Consider the following 13,893-nt stretch of genomic DNA (forward strand, 5'->3'; position numbering starts at 1 on the left):
AGATCCTTAAATTCTCAGATCATAGGTCGTATCTAAACAGTAGGATTAAAGACAGTGCCTACCTGAAGGATTGTTCTGGGGACAGCAAAGGGGTGTGCATAAGATGTATGATACAGGCCTGGCATAGGTCAGGAGTCCATGCCCCTTCTGTTCCTGCCTTGGTTCTAGGTGGTTCATATGTCAAGTTTCTCTTTATAGCAAGCCTAGTTATTATTTTTATCCCGAGGAAACTGAGACCCAAGGATGTCAGAAGCATGAGAGTCAAGACTGGGACTTGAAGCTAGGCCATCTGGGGTGGGACAGGCTCCCTGCCCTCCAGGTCGAGTAGATGAGCAGCACTGCTGCAGTGGCTGTCCCAGCAGAAGGCCTCTGACCTGGGAGCGCTGGCTTGCGGGAGCAGCTTCCCCAAACCTCTCCCTGTGGGTCTTGGGGTCATGTGAATGAGCTGCAGTCTAGGCACAGAAGTAGCTACCGGCTATTATCTGCCCACCACTAGTCTTGCAAGGAAATGGTATTGCACTGATTCTCCCAAGCTCCTTGTCCTAGAAGAGGCCCAGCACTCAGTGTGGGGAGCCCCACTTTCCCTTCACCAGAGACACCTTCCGTTGCTCATTTGAGCTCTCCTTGCTTTATAAGAATTCCCTGCTAATTCATTGATCCATATTTCCATCTTACACTGTTCAAAGAAACCTGCTCATCTTACCAAGGAGGGAAACTGAGTGACAGGGTGAGCTAGCACGATCACCCTGGCCTAACGGAATGGTAGCTCAAAGCAACCAAGCAGTTAGCATTTTCATGAGTTCATGTGGGCTTAGTGGGCAGAGCTAAGGCTTCGGTGTGCCTTTAAGAAACCACTGGAAATAGTTTGAAGACTCCTAAGGGTTCAGAAATCCCAGGGACTTAATCCAATCTCTAAAGACTCTAAAGATTTCAGAGAATCCTTCTTGAACTAGAAATGCTCTTTCTTGTGTGTGCTTTATGTCACACTAAGTCCTCTCGTCAATATCTTAATCCTATTACCTTAAAGTTTGATATTTACACGGGAGTCTCTTAAATTTAAGGCAACACAACTGCAGCGAGATATCTCCATGCACACAGGGTACCCAAGTCAGGGTGGAATTGTTAGTTTAAAAGCAGTAGCGTGTTGGTTCTTTGCTGGCTGGCCAGCACTTTCTCTGACTTTGCTGTGTAAGCCAAGCTTTGTCTTGGCTATCTTTAGTTTCTCCCTCAATCTTTCTTTCTTTAGAAAGGCCTGAGGTTCAGTGAGCTGTTTGTGTGTGTGTCTGTCTGTCTGTGTGTGTGCATGTGCATGCATGGACACACACATGCATGTATGCTAGCACACTGCTGTTTTTCCTTTGGCATAGTCCACCTTAACTTTTAAAAATGTTACTTTTTAACAATTTCATACAGTGTATCATAGTCTGCCCCACTCCTGCTATCTTTCCCCAGAATTTCTTAAAACATGACTTCTCCCACCATGAGGCACCCGCATGTACCCACCCATACATACCCATACCCACCACCTACTGCTTTCATGTCCTCTCTTTTTCTCTTTTATTTTAAAATAACCGATTCTCTCTCTCTAAGTCTCTCTCTCTCTAAGTCTCTCTCTCTCTCATCAGTATCTCTCATTGGCCTGAAACTTGCCAAATAGAGTTGAGCTAGCTGGTCAGTACTGTGAGCTTTACAAGTGTACTTCACTTCAACTATTTTTGTGGGGCTCTGTGGGGAGGGGATCCTGGGGATCTAACTCAGGTCCTCTGAGTCAATTTACTGACTGCGCCATCTTCCTAGCCGCAATTAATTCTTAATTATGGCCTTGGCCGCAGTTCAGAGCTTTGAAACTGGATTAGAACCCTTCTGTGCCATCAGGTGTCAGAAGCTTCTAGAACGTTCCTGGAGGATGGATGCTTTGCTTTCACAAGTCTGGTTGTTACAACATCTACCTAGGAAGATGAACCTCTGGCCAGAAGTCTCTCCCATGCAGCAGTGTATGACGTTTCCTTACATGGCTGTCATAGGCTCTGTTTCTAGAGACCATTCTGCAGCTGTATGAGACCAGAGTTGGTCCGTAGGGAGGATGAATCGCTCTAAGATTTAAATATGGCGCCCTGGAAGACATGGGACAGCCTGATAGTTAAAAAGTCCTATTATCACAAATAGGGACTATGTATCTTAAGACACTGTTTTATCAAGAAAACCCAGAGGGGCCCCAGCCAACCCAGTGACAAAGCAAATGATTGATATTTTTGCCTCTGGCCAGGTATCTGTAAAAGTCAGGAGGAGCAGCCTCCAAGGGTCAGGGAGAGATGGCCTTCTGGCCTTGTCACTGTCAGATGACAGGGTCACAGGGCTGCTGAGCTCTGCCCTTTGAATTCTGATGGCTTCTTGGAGAGAAGAGGAGAAACTCCTAGAAGTACGCCTTATCAATACTCTTGAGTGACCCCAGGTGGCTCTGTCCCCACATGCAGCCAGTTGACAATATGGAACCCTGACACAGGCAGAGCACTGCTGTGCATGCTTAGGGGAGGGCAAGAGCTGTGGAGCGTTTCCATTTCAGAAAGTGGGCGTGTGCATCAACCTGCGATGATCCTATGGTGGCAGAAGTCACCAAGCCATTCCTCATCACCCTCTGGGACATAAAAGGCCACATAAATGCTTCCCTCCTCACTCACCTGCTGGCCATCACCCTTAGTGCAAATTCGCCCCAGTGGACAAAGCACTACTACCCAGAGGGAGGAAGTGATGTGCCCCACCCAGCTGGGAAGCAGCTGAGCTGAGAGTCAGGCTCCAGGCTGCTGAGTTAAAGGGGCTGCTGTCCTGCCTGTACTGCCTGCCTCTGCTTGTGAATTATCGGCAAGAATGAAGTGAGAGAAACCAAATGATCCGAAACTGGGGCTTTAATCCTCTCTGTGATGTAATTGGTGCTTACAAATCATCAGGAGAGCACATGGCTCTGCCTCGTTTTCTACCCCAATGCTGATGATTTTATAGAACTAAATTACGAGAAGAACCTAAGGTGTGCTTTGACCTCCAGCTGGACATGTGTCTCCCTGACACTGTTCTACAGTCTACCCTCCATGCTTTATGTCTGCCCTTCCCATTAAATCTATAACTGTAGGGCATTCTGGTTACAGGCATGAGAGCCGGGGCCAGGGTCAGAGCAGTGGCACCCAGACCTATCACAGTTCCTGTGGGTTGTGTGACTTCTGATAAGTTTCTTTGCCTCTCTTAGAGTTTTCTATGTAAACACTAAGGGGATTGAACCAGATCTCCATCAGCACACAGTGGTGAGGAAGTAACCAAAAGGCCGTTTCTCTCAGCTGCAAACCCTATCCTCTTGTTTCTCTTGGCCTTGTGGGATGTCAGACTACAGAAGAAGAGGAACAGAGGACTGCTGAATTGTTGCTATTAAGGTAGATGGAGAGCCACAGCCCAGGTTTCATAAAACGTCACCAAAGCAGTGACTGGCTATGGATTTTATAAAGAGACTCATATCAGGTATTCAGCCCGAAACCAGGAATAGTGAGATGAACAGGGTCTGAAACCTCAGGTCGCATCAGCTGGGGAGGACTCAGTGATCACCAAGGTCACTTCAACTCTAGTTTGGAAGCCATTTGAATTCAAGTCTCTAGGAGAAGGACTGAGGGGTTGAGGTCTTAACCAAGAAGAGTTTTAGAACCTCTTGCTTACAATAAGGACTAGCTCTCCCTTCTTTATTCCAGGCTGGACCTGTTCTGTGTAGAGAAGAAGAGACCAAGCCCAGCATCACTCCTTCTGGCGAGGCACCATCCCAGGGAGACAGGAAGTCAGCATAGAGTAGAATATGGAGAAATAGTGAGGATGTATGAGTTCCAGGTCTCAGGCTTGAGCCTGTCTGGTTTCCTTTTGCAGATTGCATTAATGCTGGTGTGAAAGGAGACTCAGGTGTCGGTAAAAGACAAAGGTATCAGAGGAGGTGCCCTAGCTCTTCACAGGTCCTATGCTGTAGGTCAGAAGGTGCCTCCACACCCAAGGATGATGCTGAACAGCTTAGTTACCAGAAACAGCTGCCTCATACAACTCTGCAGAGGTCCAGACTCTCCAGACAGCTTTTTCTGAGGTCAAGGACTAAGAATGAACTGCAAATAAAAGGAGCAGCCTTCTCTGTAGCTGGCTTGCTCCAGGTACCCTGGAAGTAGTCAGAACCCTGTCTAGAGCATGGTCAACTTGACTTGGGGCATGCATAAATTAGGAAATATGTAACACTAGACAGTAAAGTAATAGGTCGATTTATTTGCAGAGTGGATAGACAAACTTGGCATTCTGCGTGCTCAGAACTTTAAATATTTACAACTAAGGAGCATTCTCGAATAACCTTCCTCCAGAGACTTTTCTGCAGTGTGGACTTCAGAGAGCCCTTTGCTAAGCCTTCCTGTGATGCCATTCCACACTGATGGTAAATGTTGGCTAGATTTTCCTGGAACCCAGTGGAAACTTCCCAGTAAAGAGAGAGCAAAGCAGAGAGAAGGGCTAAACCTTTTGTAATGTACCACTCTCCAAAGCACTTAGTTTGAGGTGGGTGTTGGAGAGCCCTTCTAGAAAGTAGTGCAGAAATGTGGATTATTTTGGGAACTACAAAACATCCCTGTCCTATTATAAAAGTCCAAGATACCCCTGTTTCTGGTAAGAACTTTTCTCTAGTTAGTACACTGACAGTGTCCCAGAGACCCATATGTCAAAGTCTTTGTGCCCAGGACAGTGCTGTCAAGAGACCGTAGAACCTTTGAGAAGTGAGATGCAGTGGAATTCCTCTGGTCACTCAGGACACATTCCTTAAAGGGACTGTGGGACTCTGGTCTTTTCTTCTTCCTCTCTTTTGATTTCCAGTCATCAGGTTAGCAGTTTGTCCCTGCTGTGTCACCACCACAATGTGTTTATCTCACCACAGGCCCAACTCATGGGCCAATAGGTCATGGACTGAAAACTTCATATCTGGGAGCCAAAATAAACACCCCCTAATCAAATAAGTGGATTCTCTTTGGGGTGAAGGGATGGAGCGGGGGTAAGGCACTTGCTGAACAAACATGGCATCCTGACTTTGGATCCCCAGCAATGGAGTAAAAAGCTGGGTAGTCTCTAATCCCAGTGCTTTGGGAGATGGAGGGGGGAGCATCCCAGGGGATTTCTTACTGGCCGGTCTAGCTGAGTCAGAGGAAGACATCTAATACTGGTCTTTGCCTTCAATGCATTACCTTCCAAAACATGTGTGTGTGTGTGTGTGTGTGTGTGCGCGCGCGCGCATACATTGACAGTGTCCCAGAGACCCATATGTCAAACTCTTTGTGCCCAGGACAGTGCTGTCAAGAGGCTGTAGAACCTTTGAGAAGTAAGATACAGTGCTGTCAAGAGGCCGTAGAACCTTTGAGAAGTAAGATGCAGTGGAATTCGCGCACACACACACACACACACACACACACACACACACACACACGCTTTCATTAAGAATGGTTAAATGCTGGCTAACAGAAGGGTTCTTGGAGACTTTGGTGGGACTGAGAATGACCTGTAGCCTGGCTAGGGGAAGAGCTGACTGAGAACCAGGTAGACCACTGTAGCCCCTGACAAGGCTTCAGGACTCAGCAGTGAGAGTTCACTGGAGCACACTGCACCCAGGGGACAGACCTAGAAGAGTTAAGCAACTCCTTCAAAGTCCCACTAAAGTGATCTGGTGACACTAGAGTTCAAGTGGTGCCTCCCAGACCCCCAAAGCCACACTGTAGGTAGCTGATAGATGGTAAGTGCCAGGGGAGACATCTTTGAGTAATTATGAAAATACTATGATGCTTTTGATTATTGAAGAATGCTTTATGGAGCCTCTGATTCCTTATCTGTAAGGCCAATCACATCCACTCAGAGTACAGATCAGTAGTGAGTTAACAGGAGCACAGAGCTCCCAGCATTGTTTCTCGAATGTAGAAGACTCCTAACACTCAACAGCTGTGGTTTTTATTGTTGGAATAGAAACAAAGAAGTGGGTTAGTAAAGAATACAAAGAAAGGGTGGGAGAATACACACCCACCCACACCCACACACAGACACACAATAAATACACACACACACACACACACACACACACAGAGTCAATCAATGAGCTTTGAGAACGTAAAATACCAACTTCTCTCACTGAGACTTGTCAACTCTTTAAGCCTCCTGACAAATCTTAAGAATTATGTTCAAGGGTGGTTGCAAGAGAATTGATAGTGACGTACCCAGGACTGTTTGGAACAGTCAAGCAATCTGTAGACCTGGAAATGCAAACAATAGGGATCTGAAATAAAAACAGCAACCACCCTCCCCACACACACACACACCTGCCAATTTTCCAAGGCAGAAGCAGAGCCCATCCTTCACTGAACAAGTTGTAAGCATCTACCATGCAGAGCAGCCTGAGCCAGCGGGAGCGCTGCCCCTGGCCGAACAACTCTGCAAAGACCAAAGACGAGCACTGTAGAGTGCCCAGGATCATGGAAGATGGCAGCACAGCTAAGAGTGTGAGCAGAAAAGCTTCCTCCACGCTGATCTTTCCCCCTAAACTCAGGTACATTGTTAGGAAAGTTCCTGCACATAATATTTTACAGAAACCTCAGCATTTGATGTTAAAGCCAGTGCTGCCCACTTCTCCATGTCTAGGTCCCTCTTGGGGAACTTCTGTTGGAAAGATGTGATTGTTCCTAATAGTCAACAGAAGGAGGGAGACATGGTGGGGGTGGGGGTGTTGTTCTTGGCCCTCTTACACTTACGTTTCTGTTGGAGTTCTTTGGAAAAGAATATGAAACAAAATAGTTTACAATTTCAGACTGCCTGTTGGCAAACATTGTACCATTCAGAGACAGCAGTCCCTCTGAGAAGTGAGTCACTAGATCCGGCAAAAGCAGCTTCCACCATCTGAGTATTCTGTAAGCCAGGGACCCTAGACTTAAGAATTTATGAGCCAGAATAACTTAATTCTTCAAGTTGCGGAATGCGGAAGCTAACAAAAAATTGATGGTGTCTCATTTTGCTAAATCATCTGTTGTGAAAATTCCTTCCCATAACATTCCCCAAACAACAAAAACTACAGCTCCACCTAAGTTCCCCTTGGAAATCAATGAATTTATTAGGGTTCATGCATTGTCTAACACTTAGAAAGTTTTTGGTACTTTCAGGGAGACAGTTACTAATGTAAGTCCTCAGAGAAGCTTGCTTTCTTGCTTTCTTGCTTTCTTGCTTTCTTGCTTTCTTGCTTTCTTGCTTTCTTGCTTTCTTGCTTTCTTGCTTTCTTCCTTTCTTCCTTTCTTCCTTTCTTCCTTTCTTCCTTTCTTCCTCTCTCTCTCTCTCTCTCTCTCTCTCTCTCTCTCTCTCTCTCTTTCTTTCTTTCTTTCTTTCTTTCTTTCTTATTTTTTATCAGCTATGTGCTCTTGGGTAAGTATGACCTCAGTGCTTTGGTTACTTTATGCCATAGAAGTCATATGGATCTCTTAGGGTCTTCTGATAAGGAGCATGATAATAATGTATAAGCATTACGATGCACATTGTGGTGGTATATTATTGATATTTAAGGGAGTATATACAGCCTGATCAAATAAGGATTTCTACGAATGTTTAGGCTCGTGGAATGAATTGGAATAAGTTGTCTTGTCTTTGCAAAGCTCTTACTTGTCTTAAAGTGCTACCTAAAAGCGCAGACACACTATTACGACTGGAGGGATTCATAGACGTGCTGGCAACTTGACCAAGACCTTGCAGTTTCTGGCTGTCCCTTCAGCATCAACAAGCACAGGATGCTACTAAGGCTGGGATGGATGGGAGGTGCAAAGTTAAAGTGGAAAGTACGGTGACAGGCATCTGAAGTTTCTTTAGGATTAGCCTCTGATTAACAAATGGAAAATACTTTTGCAGTGAAGCCTTGTCACGAGGCCAGACACCTTTCCTGGATTAACTTTCTCTCGGGGACCCAAGCTTGATCTTGTCTCAGCAATGCATCTCTGGGCTTCGGCATCCACCTGCAGCCAGGCTTTCCAGCATAGTAATCTCTCTAAGCCGTAGGTTTCTAAAAATCAAATTAAAAACTAGATTGCGATAGGATTAAACTGCCCACAAACGCTTAAGTGCCTTCATATTCAACTTATGTTTTAGTTGCAGATGTGTAACTTTTGTGTCTTTCTGTAAAATGCATGCATGTTTAATTAAAGATATGTTTACATATTTTAATCACCAAAAATTGTACACTTTTCTATAAAGTACGTTTACATGTTTATTTGTAGGAAACTCGAACAATGAAGAAAAGCATAAAGAACAAAATAAAAATTACCCATAATCATACTCCATTTTAAACCCATTTTGTAGGTCTTTATATATATTTGTAAACATGTATTTATGTATCATATATGTGATATATGTGATATACACTTTCAATAAAGTCATATTTACAAATGAATAGGAATGTTCTTTTTTGCATGTGTATGTGTGGTATACATGTGGCTCGTGTACATGTATGTAGAGGTCAGAGGTTGACAATCAATATATTTATTGACCACTCTCCACTTTATTCATTGAGTCAGGGTCTCTTGCTGAACCTGGAGCTTGAAGATTTGTCTAGTGAGCCAGCTTTCCACAGAGATCCACTCTTCAACTTCTGAAGGCTAGAGTGACAGACAGGCCACCATGCCCACTCAGCTTTATATGTGTCTGTTGGGGATTCAAATTCCTACTCTTACATTTCATAGCAAGTGCTTTCTTATCTACTGAGCCATCTCTGCAGCCTGGACCTATCTATTTAATGTACATCATCAGCATCTCTCCGTGTCTTTGATAGTCTTCCTCTAGTGGATGTAGAATACTCCTTCACACTGAGTTCTGCTGTGCTCCCTTGGGAGTTAAGGAAGCCCTTCACCAGTCCCAGTCCCACTGAGTCCACCCTGGCCTGCCCACGCTGTGCTCTGGAGAACACATGTTCTCGAGAGTACACCCCATAGAGGGGTGACATGCTCTGCTGTCCCCATGGTTCTCCTACTGGGCTGCCCCATGAGTTTCATGGAATCCATGAGCACTTGCAGTGTCTCATTACTAAGGTCCTTTATAGTCTCACATTTGATCTCTTCAAGGGAGATCAGAGAGGCTGTTTTTGGGTTGGAGTTATCCTGCATATGAAGCCAGACAGCCTGTTCCAAGAGTGAACATTCCAGGCTCTGAGGTCAGGCTGGCTGGATTTGAACTGCTATCCTATCACAGACCAGCCAATGAATCTTGGGGAAAGCTCTTACCCTTGCCAGCTGAGACAAGATAGAAATGCATAGAGTTCTGATAGTTTATTTATAGATAGTCTATTCAAGAGAGTCTATTCGCAGAGTTCCTTTGAAATTAACTAAGAAACCCATACAAAATATCTTAATGATGTCTGACAAATGGGAGGAGACCTAAATGTCAGCTAGGATTATTGTTTCTTCAGTATCTGAGTGGGGAGGAAGGTTCGATGAGGGAACAAAGTGGTGCAAGTCCTGAGAAGAGTCACGAGGAGAAATTGAGTCTAACCTGGAGGGAGGTGCAGTCTTTTGTTTGCTGCATCAATAAAACAGGCAGTGGTGCCAAGATGCTTGACTAACCAACAGTCTAGACATCACTGTATATTTCTTAGGCACCTAACATTTCAGTCTCTGAGTAGATTATCCTCCAAGGTGTGAGTGAACATCATTCAATCAGTGGAAGGCTGATGAAGAGGCGGAAAAAAAAAAACCTGATGTCCTCCTAAGGGGAATGCATTCTATCAGCATAGTAACTTCAGACTTTGAGCAGTGACATCAACTCTTCTGGGATGCCAGACTGCCTGCCTGCCTTACTGATAGTGAACTTGGCAACCTCCACAATCACATGACTGAAGTCCAGAAAAGAAATCTCAGTCTCACATAGGCAAACAGATAGGTAGATAGGTAGATGGAAAGGTAGACAGACAGACAGACAGACAGACAGACAGACAAAACTTTATTTCCTATTGGCCTGAGACTCTGGAGACCTCTGATTGATCCAGAAAGCCATATCAAATCCAGGAAAAAAGTAGGCAGGTCAAATGAGAAGACAGATGCCCCATGGAGTCTGAGGACGAGAGAAAAAAAAGGAAGAGAAGGGGATTACTGGATATACTCAGAGTAGGGACTAAACCTTCCTTATCTTTGTAGCCCAAATACAGTTGCTGGTGGGTAAGTACCCAAAGAAAGAAAGGAGAAGAAGGGAGGGAAGGAAAGACAGCGAATGTAGACAGGGAATTTCCCAGGAAGATTTGAGGCAAGACCCTGCTCTGGTTGTTAGTTTCTTTTCTTAATCTTTGAGTTAGTGCACAGCGCTCCCTCTCAGCATACATTTAAAACAAGCAACACACACAGGTATCTTACAATGTCATCCAAATTCCTTGCTTCACCAGACAGCTCTCTCATCTCTGGCACTTTGATGCCTGAGCAATGAGATCTCCTTTTTAAATTATTAAGTCAGACTCGTCCTCATCATTTCCACAATGTGTTGCTTCGATGATGGATTAGTGAGAAAGTGAAGGAACCAGGAAGAATGGTACCCAGATTGCCAGGCAGCTCCATCCTGGCCACCAGGACTCACACCCAGGTTTCCCTAGATTAGACATATTGCTTTCTGTCCCTAGGACGTACCATAATCACCCACAGCACAGCCACATTCTTGTCTAGGGTCCCAGGGGTGCATTCCCGAGAAGATATCTCCCTCAGGACAGTCCTAGGCGGGTCTTCTGGAACAAAAATAGAAGCAGAAAGGGATGAGGTAGCAATGCACAGTGTTAGTGCTGTCCCTTTTCAAACAATGTCGTTGTAGCACTCTGGGAGGTTAGGTGTTCAGAGACTCTTCTTGCCTTCTAGTCAGAGGGACCTGTATTGAAATTACAATCCAAACAGGTCAGCACAGAGAGACAAATGGTCCTGCCTTCAGTCTCTCTCTCTCTCTCTCTCTCTCCCTCCCTCTCTCTCTCTCTCTCTCTCTCTCTGGCTTCCTCATTTCCTAGATACTCTGCAGAACTACACCTTTGCTAGTTTTATCTAGTGCCTCCCTAAGGTCTATTCTTTCTTTTCTTTTCTTTTCTTCTCTTCTCTTCTCTTCTCTTCTCTTCTCTTCTCTTCTCTTCTCTTCTCTTCTCTTCTCTTCTTTTTTCTTTTCTTCTTTTCTTTTTTTTTCTTTTCTTTTTTTTTTTTGGTTTTTGTGAGACAGGGTTTCTCTGTGTAGCCCTGCCTGTCCTGGAACTCACTCTGTAGAAGGCTGGCCTCGAACTCAGAAATCTGTCTGCCTCTGCCTCCTAAGTACTGGAATTAAAGGCGTGCGCCACGACTGCCCGGCCTAAGGTCTACTCTTAATTATTAATTTCAAATTCTAATGCAAATTTACCCACTTCGATTCTGCTTCTCATCACTTGGATGACACCATGGGAAATCCTAGAGGAGGATTTCCTTTTTAGAAGTTTAGTTGGCAATATCTCCCCAACATCTGATTCCTTCTGACTGTGGAAATGATGGTAAATTATAACTAAGCATGAGTATTATATGTGTATATAACATAAACATATTATATATATATACATATATACATTTGCATGGACAGATGGCAGGGGACTTTGAGGGATTATGCCATGTAGTATTTCTAAGGTTTTATGGAAGAAGAGCCTCAGGAGATGTAAATAGGTATGCTACAACAAAAACAAAAACAAAAGCAAAGCACAATAGAAAACCTTGAACTTAAAGGAGTATAGTAAGTGTGACATATATCTTTCCTGAGGGGAATCTCTCCTATTCCAATTTAGCATGGAAAAGTCTCAATTCCCTACAATGAAGAAACCCATTAATTTTTGGCATTGCTTCACACTAATCCCACGTGGGGTTCTTTGACCCCTTGTGAAAAGATAGTCCTTAGGGCAGCAGCTTGGGGAAAACATGCCTACTTTAATGAATTTAAGAAAATAAGTAGAAACTGTGGTATTTCAGCTGACTCCAGGAAACACAGAGAAACATCTTGAACTGAGAGGGCTGGTTAATCAGGGAAGAAGAACTTGGGCATGGTAACGCAAGCTTTTAGTCTCAGGACTTGGGAGGCAGAAGCAAGTGGATGTCTGAGTTTGAGGCCAGTCTGGTCTTCAAAGCAAGTTTCAGACCAGCGAGGGCTACACAGAGAAACTCTGTCTTCGGAAATTGAAATCGAAATCAAAACAAACAAACAAACAAACGAGAGGGGGGTAGGGAGGAAGAGATTTAACAACAATTTAATGGTACCTTGATGCTGCTCTGGGTGGACATTCAGCATCTTTCTTTATCTCCACTTAACTTGCCTGTATCCTTTGGCAAGTTTCCTCCTCACCGCTCACCTTCAGACTCCATCCCTGCCCACATTGCTCTCTGCAGACTCCATGTCTGCAGACTCTGCAGTCTCCATGTCTCCTGGTGCTGGGTGCAGGTTTCACCTTTGTGGACAAGGACACTTGTTTTTCTGATTGCTCGCTTCACCGCTTTCTCCTCATATGTCCTATCCACATTGTCATATGGTGCCCGAGGAGCGGGGCTAGGCTTTGTTTCCAAGTATATAACTGACTTCATTTTAAGATTATATGTGTGTACTTTAACTATTTGAAAAAGAAACTATGATAAGAAACACATACTCTAGTTTGACATGTGCCAGGTTTTAATATCCTGGAGACCCCAACTACAGGGGCTTTACCGCTGGGCAAGTTGACTTAGTTCAAACCCAGAAACAGCACTTCTCTTGACATCTGTGTATGTATTTGAATGTTTTATTGATGTGTTTTTGAATAGAGTTTGCATTTCTACCCTGATCCATTCCCAAATACATGTCTGTGCATGTCCACTCGGGTGAATTATTGCAAGAATATACTCTTCATTGGTGCAGGAGTAGCTACACTCTGTTATATCATGGAAAAAGCTTGGATTCATAAGTCCAGAACTTTGTTCTCTCTCTTAGGGTGAAAAATCAGCTGCTAGACAAGTGGTCACGTAGCACATTGCACCGCGGTGGGAGCATATTATAGTAGTTTAATGAATTACATTGTTCTCTTTCTCCGCTTTCATAAGCATTTATGCTTATGTGCATAAATATGCCAATGTGTGCAGCAGTTTATTTTTATATTGGACTCCCTCCTACATTATATTTCATGGCAGAAGAAAGAATCAAGATCAAAATGACGCATCTGACTAGAAACTGAAAGCCGTTTGTGGGAAGACAAGGTAAGCAAAGTGTTACAGTTATTTGCCACTGGGCTCCACCTTTAATGTTGTCAGGGTCTCTGGACACACCTCATGTAGTAAAACATGCAAAGAGTTTTCAGTGCCTGCCAAGTAAAAACCTGCTGTGGTCTTTTGAAACACAGTATAACGAGATTATTGGCATCACACAGTGCTGCCATGCCTTCATGTTCCTGGAAAACAGAATGTGGGCCCCGGTAACAACTCACCATCAAAATTCACATGCTGAAATCACAATAGGCGCTCTCGGAAAGAACGCTCACGCTCTCGGAAAGAACGCTCATGCTCTCGGAAAGAACGCAGTGTACCGTTGCGGAAGCTTTGCTAACTTAAATAATCGTGCAACTGACTGCTGTGTAAATTCGACCTCTGCCGTTGCCCATCAAGTGCTCGCCCGAGGATCTTATTTTTGTGACATCTTTACAGCTCCAGTGTGCGAGATTTCAATTTTCTTCCGTGTTACAAATTCATGCAAGCAAACATGGGAGATATTTTTTGCTTTGTAAAACTCTTGACAAGTGCGCCACAGAAAACGATGGGTTTTCTTTCAAAACAGGTGTTTAGATGTTTAGATGATTAGATGTTTAGGTGTTTAGATTGTCAAATACGCTGG

The 13,893-nt window shown here is 44.2% G+C and overlaps 1 long non-coding RNA gene across 1 annotated transcript; it reads right to left on the reverse strand.

Annotated features, from left to right (window-relative positions):
- Positions 1–10,683: 10,683 nt before the first annotated feature.
- Gm32942 lies at positions 10,684–13,526 on the reverse strand. The gene is made up of 3 exons (XR_377538.1): positions 13,490–13,526; positions 12,297–12,484; positions 10,684–10,771 (listed from the first exon to the last, which is right to left on the reverse strand). It is a non-coding gene; the product is annotated as a predicted gene, 32942 (long non-coding RNA).
- Between the last annotated feature and the right edge of the window lie 367 nt (positions 13,527–13,893).

This window comes from Mus musculus, chromosome 6 (genome assembly GCF_000001635.26).
Source record: "Mus musculus strain C57BL/6J chromosome 6, GRCm38.p6 C57BL/6J".
NCBI classification, from domain to species: Eukaryota; Metazoa; Chordata; class Mammalia; order Rodentia; family Muridae; genus Mus; species Mus musculus.